Consider the following 6,000-nt stretch of genomic DNA (forward strand, 5'->3'; position numbering starts at 1 on the left):
TATGAATGCTTGCCAGATGACTTACCATCTCTATCTTAGCCTTTACAGGTTCTGCTGCAGTCAAGCCATCTGTTACCATTCAGCAGTGGTAGTGGCTCTTGCGATAGGGTTAGGGATGGGGATATGGTGCGGGCTCGGGTAAGACTTGGAGTTAGGGTTATGGTCTCTGTAGATCACTGGGTGGAATTGAGATATCAATATATGCCAGATGACTTCCTATCCCTATCCTGGCCTTTACAGATTCTGCTGCAGTCTATCCATTGCCATGGTTGGGTTTAGGGTGAGGGATAAGGCTAGGGCTGAGCTTAGATTAGGGTTATTAATGTTAGAGTTGAGGTCTCCTTGCAGATGGCTGGGTGGACGTGAGATATCAATGTCTGCCAGGTAATGTACTATTCCCATCTTAATCTTTACAGGTTCTGTCACAGGCAAGCAATCCATTGCCATTCACTAGAGGTCATGGTTAGGGTTAGTGTTATGGCTAGGGCTAGGTCTAAAGGAAAGGTGGGACTGCTGCGATTAGGGAAATGGCTAGGGACGTGTTAGGGATAGGACTAGAACAGCGGCTAGGTCTAGGGCTATGGTTAGTGTTAGGGATTCATTGCAGATGTCAAGGTGGAAGTGGGATATCAATGATTGCCAGATGACTTACCATCCCTATCATAGCCTTTACAGGTTCTGCTGCAGTCAAGCCATCAGTTGCCATTCAGTAGAGGTTAGATTTAAGGTTTGGGACAGGTTAAGGTTAGGGTTAGGGCTAGTGTTAGGAATAGGGCTAGGGTTTGGGTTAGGACGAGGGCTAGGCCATGAGCTAGGGCAAGAGCTAGGGTTAGGGCTAGCTCCAGGCCAAGGCTCGGGCTAGGGTTCGGGTTATGGTTAGTGTAAGGTCTCAGGCTAGGGTTAGGGTTAGGAGTAGCATTGGGGTTAGGGTTAGGAGTAGCATTAGTGTTAGGGTTGGAGTTAGGGTTAGGGCTAGGGTTAGGATTAGTGTTTGGTTTAGGGTTAGTGTTGGTGCTAGGCTTAGGTTTAGGAGTTGTGTTAGAGTTAGAATCACATTTAGCTTTATGGTTAGGGTTAGGATAGGATTACGGTTAGTGTTAGCGCCAGAAGATTACATTTAGCTTTATGGTTAGGGTAGAATTAGGATTAGTGTTAGGGCTAGGGCAAGGGCTAGTGCTACAGAAAATGTGGGGTATAGAAATATGGTTAGGGTTAAGGTGAGAGCAAGAGCCAAGGCTTAGGTGAGGGTTAGCTTTTGGGTTAGGGATGCAGGTAGGGTTAGGACTAGGGACAGGGTTAAGTTTAGGTGTGGGTCTGGGATTAGGTTTATGGTTAGGGTTAGGGTTAGGTTTACGGTTAAGGTTAGGTTTAGGGATATGGTAAGGTCTAGGGATCAGGTTAGAGTAGCGTTTGGGCAAGAGCTAGGGTTAGTTTTAGGGTTAGGGTTACGGTTGGGGCTAGCATTAGCATTAGGGTAAGGGTTAGGGTGTGAGTGCTAAGGCTAGGTATAGGTCTAGAGTTATTTTTAGGGCTAGAGCTAGGGTAAGGGTTAGCGTTAGGCCTAGGGCGAGTGTTGGGATTAGGCGTATGGTTTGGGTTAGGGATTGAATTAGGGTTAGAGATATGATTAGGTTTAGGGTTAGGGCTCGGGCTTGGGTTGGGGCTAGGTCAAGGCTTAGAGTTCAGGTCAGAGTTAGGATTGTGTTAGGGTTTTGGTTTGGGTTAGGGTTAGTGTTAGGGCTAGGGAAAAGTCTAAGGCTAGGGATAGGGATAGATTTCAGGCTAGTGTTAGGGCTAGGGCTGGGACAGGGTTAACATGAGGGCTAGTGCTCAGGCTAGGGCTAGGTTTTGGTTTAGGGTTAGGGTTAGAGACATGGTTAGGGTTAGGGCTAGGGATATGGTTACAGTTAGTGCTGCAACTGGGGCTAGGGCTAGAATTGGTGTCAGGGTGAGGGTTAGGGATTGGAATTGTGTTAGGGTTTGGGTTAGGGTTACAAATAGAGTTAGGGTTAGCTTTTGGGCTGGGCTAGAGCTAGGGCTACGGCTTGGGCTAGGGATAGGGCTGGGTTAGGGTTAGTGTTAGTGTTAGGATTGTGTTCAGGTTTGGGTTAGGTTTAGGTTTATGGTTAGGGTGAGAGCAAGGGTTAGGGCTTGGGTAAGAGCTAGCATTCAGGTTAGGGATGCGGTTAGGGTTAGGCCTATGTCTAGGTCTAAGGCTAGGAATAGGGCTAGGTTTCGGGCTGGTCTTCGGTTTAGAGTTAGGGGTAGGGTTATGGTCTCCATTCAGATCATTGGGTAGAAGTGGGATATCAATGATTGCCAGATGACATACCATCCCTAGCCTAGCCTTTACAGGTTCTGCCGCAGGCAATCCATCCATTGCCATTCAGTGTAGGTAATGCTTAAAGTTCACGTTAGGGTTCGGGAAAGGGTTAGGGTTAGGTTTATGGTTAAGGCTAAATTTAGGATTAGGGCTAGAGTTAGAACTAGGACTGTGGTTGGGGTTAGGGTTAGGGCTAGGTCTAGGGTTAGGGTTGGTGTTAGAGTTAAGGGTTGTTAAAGTTAAGGTTAGGTCTTGGGTTAGGGTTACAGTTAAGGTTAGGGTAAGGATTAGGGTTAGAGTTATGGTTAGGGCTAGGGCAAGAGCTGGAGTTAGTGTAATGGTTATGTTTAGGGTTCCGGTTAAGTTTAGAGCTAGGGCTAATGTCAGGGACAGGGCTAGGGTTAGAGCTAGAGCTCTGGTTAGTGTTAGGGTTAGGGTTAGAGTTAGGTCTACATTTTGGGTTAGGGCTAGGGGTTGAGTTAGGGCTATGCCAAGGGCTAGGATTATGGCTAGGGCTAGCTCCAGGGCAGAGGTAGGGTTAGGGTTAGCACAAGAGCTAGGGTTATGGTTAGAGTTAGGGTCAATGTTAGGTTTAAGGTTATGATGAGTGCTATGCTTAGGGTTAGTCTTAGGGCTGGGGCTAGGGCTAGGGCTAATGCTAGGGGAATTGTAGGGCTTGGGTTAGGGCTAGGGATAGGGTTAGTGTTGGGGATAGGGTTAAGGTTAGGTATTGGGTTAGGGTTGAGGTTAGGGTATGAACATAAGAACATAAGAGCTAGGAGCAGGAGTAGGCCGTCCGGCCCTTCGAGCCTGCTCCGCCATTCAATAAGATCATGGCTGATCTTTTCGTGGACTCAGATCCACTTACCCGCGTTCTCACCGTATCTCTTAATTCCTTTATGGTTAGGACTTGGGCTAGGATTAGGGTTAGAGTTAGGGCTACAGTTAGAGTTAAGGTTAGGGCTAGATTTAGGGTTATGGTTAGGATTAGGGCTAGGGTTTGTGTTAGGGTTAGGGTTAGCGTTAGGTGTAGCGTTAGGGTTAGGTAAATGCTAGGGTTAGGACTATGGCTAGTGCTAGGGCTAGGGATATACTAGGGATAGGGTTGGGGTTAGGGTTACGGTTAGGGCTAGATTTAGGGTTAACTTTAGTAGTACGGCTAGGCTCAGAGTTCAAGTCGGAGATAGGATTGTGTTAGGGTTTCGGTTAGGGTTAGTGTTAGGATCAGGGCTAGGGCAAAGTCTAAGGCTAGGGATAGGGATAGATTTCAGGCTAGTGTTAGGTTTAGGGTTAGGGTCTCCATGCAGATCACTGGATAGAAGTGGGATATCAATGATTGTCAGATGATTTACCATCACTGTCTTAGCTTTTACAGGTTCTGCCGCAGGCAAGTCATCCATTCAGCAGAGGTTAGGCTTAAGGTTCTCATTAGGGTTCAGGAAAGGGTTAGGGTTAAGGTTAAGGTTATGGTTAGAGCTAGTGTTAGGACTAGGATTAGGACTGGGGTTAGAGCTAGGGTCAAGGTTTGCGCTAGGCTCAGGTTAGTGTCAGTGTTCAGGCTAGGGTTGGTGTTAGGGACAGGGTTAGGGTTAAGGTTAGGGCTAAGGTTAGAGTTAGAGGACGGATTAGGGCTAGGGCTAAGGTTAGAATTAGAGTTAGTGTTAGGATTAGGGTTAGTGTTAGGACTAGTGTTAGGTTTAGGTGTAGGGTTAGGGTAAGGGTTAGGGTTATTGCTTGAGTTAGGGTAGGTGTAGCTCTAGGGCGAGTGCTATGGTTAGGGCTAGAGTTAAGGTTTGGGTTAGGTTTAGGGTTAGGTGTAGGTCTGGGGTTAGGGTTATGATTAGGTCTCGAGTTAGGGTAGAGTTAAGTTTAGGGTTAGGGTTACAGTTACAGTTATGATAAGGGCTAGGGCTAGAGTTGGGGTTAGTGTTGAGGCGGGGTCTGGGATTAGTCTTAGATTTCGGGCTAAAGCGAGGGTCAGGGTTTTGGCTAGGGTTAGGACTAAGACTAAGGCTGGGGCTCAGATTATTGTTAGATTTAGGGTTAGGATTAGGTGTAGGTGAGGGTTCAGGCTATGGTTAAGGCTAGAGCTAGCATGAGGCTTAAGGTCAGTGTTAGGGTTAGGGTATGGGATAGGGTATGGGTTAGGGTTAGGATTAGGTTTGGGATTATGGTTATGCCTAGGTCTAGGAGTGGGGCCAAGGCTTGCGCTAGGCTCGGATTAGTGTCAGGATTAAGGCTAGGGTTGGTGTTAGGGATAGGGATAGGTTTAGGGAAGGGCTATGGTTAGGGCAAGGCCTAGGGCAAGGACTCAGGTTTGGGTTTGAGGGAATGTAGGGCTAGGGCTAGGAATAGGGTTTGGATTAGGGCTAGGGTTAGTGTTCGGGATATACTTAAGGTTCATGTTTGGGCTAGGGCTAGGGCTCGGACTAGGGCTAAGGTAAGAGTAGGGCTAGGGTTAGGGGTAAGGCTAGAGTGAGAGCTAGTGCTTAGGCAATGGCTAGGTGTAGAGTTTGGATTAGGGCTAGGGTTAGGGTTAGAGTTAGGTTTAGGATTACGGTTAGGGTTATGGTTAGGGTGAGGGTTAGGCCTAGAGTTTGGGTAAGGTCTAGAATAAGCATGAAGGTTAGGGTCAGGTTTAGGGTTATGGAAAAGGTCAGGGCTAGGGCAAGGAATAGGGTTAGGGTTTGAGTTAGTGGTAGGATTAGGAGTAGCGTTAGGGTTAGTTTTAAGATTATGGTTAGGGTTATGATTAGGGCTAGGGCTACAATTAGGGTTTGGGTTAGGATTAGGGTTAGGGTGAAGGTTCGGGCTCAAATTAGGGTTAGAGCTAGGGTTAGGGGCAGGGTCTCCTTGGTTTTGGCTGCATGGAATTGAGATATTAATGTCTGCCAGATGACTTACTATCCCTATCTTAGTCTTGGGGAGGGGAAGGGGGTTCTGAAATAAATAGGGAGAGAGTGGGAGGCGGATAGAAGATGGATAGAGGAGAGGATAGGTACAGAGGAAACAGGTCGAAGAAGCGGGGATGGAGCCAGTAAAGGTGAGTGTAGGTGGGGAGTTAGGGAGGGGATAGGTCAGTCCAGGGAGGACGGACAGGTCAAGGGGGCGGGATGAGGTTAGTAGCTAGGAGATGGGGGTGCGGCTTAAGGTGGGAAGAGGGGATAGGTGGGAGGAAGAACAGGTTAGGGAGGCGGGGACGAGCTGGACTGGTTTTGGGATGTGGTGGGGGAGGGGAGATTTTGAAGCTTGTGAAATCCACATTGATACCATTGGGCTGCAGGGTTCCCAAGCGGAATATGAGTTGCTGTTCCTGCAACCTTCGGGTGGCATCGTTGTGGCACTGCAGGAGGCCCAGGATGGACATGTCATCTGAGGAATGGGAGGGGGAGTTGAAATGGTTCGCGACTGGGAGGTGCAGTTGTTTAGTGCAAACCGAGCATAGGTGTTCTGCAAAGCGGTCCCCGAGCCTCCACTTGGTTTCCCCAATGTAGAGGAGGCCACAACGGGTACAGCGGATGCAGTATACAACATTGGCAGATGTGCAGGTGAACATCTGCTTGATGTGGAAAGTCTTCTTGGGGCCTGGGATGGGGGTGAGGGAGGATGTATGGGGGCAGGTGTAGCACTTCCTGCGGTTGCAAGGAAAAGTGCCGGGTGTGGTGGGGCTGGAGGGG

The sequence above is a fragment of the Rhincodon typus genome, chromosome 36, assembly GCF_021869965.1.
Source record: "Rhincodon typus isolate 14 chromosome 36, sRhiTyp1.1, whole genome shotgun sequence".
NCBI lineage: Eukaryota > Metazoa > Chordata > Chondrichthyes > Orectolobiformes > Rhincodontidae > Rhincodon > Rhincodon typus.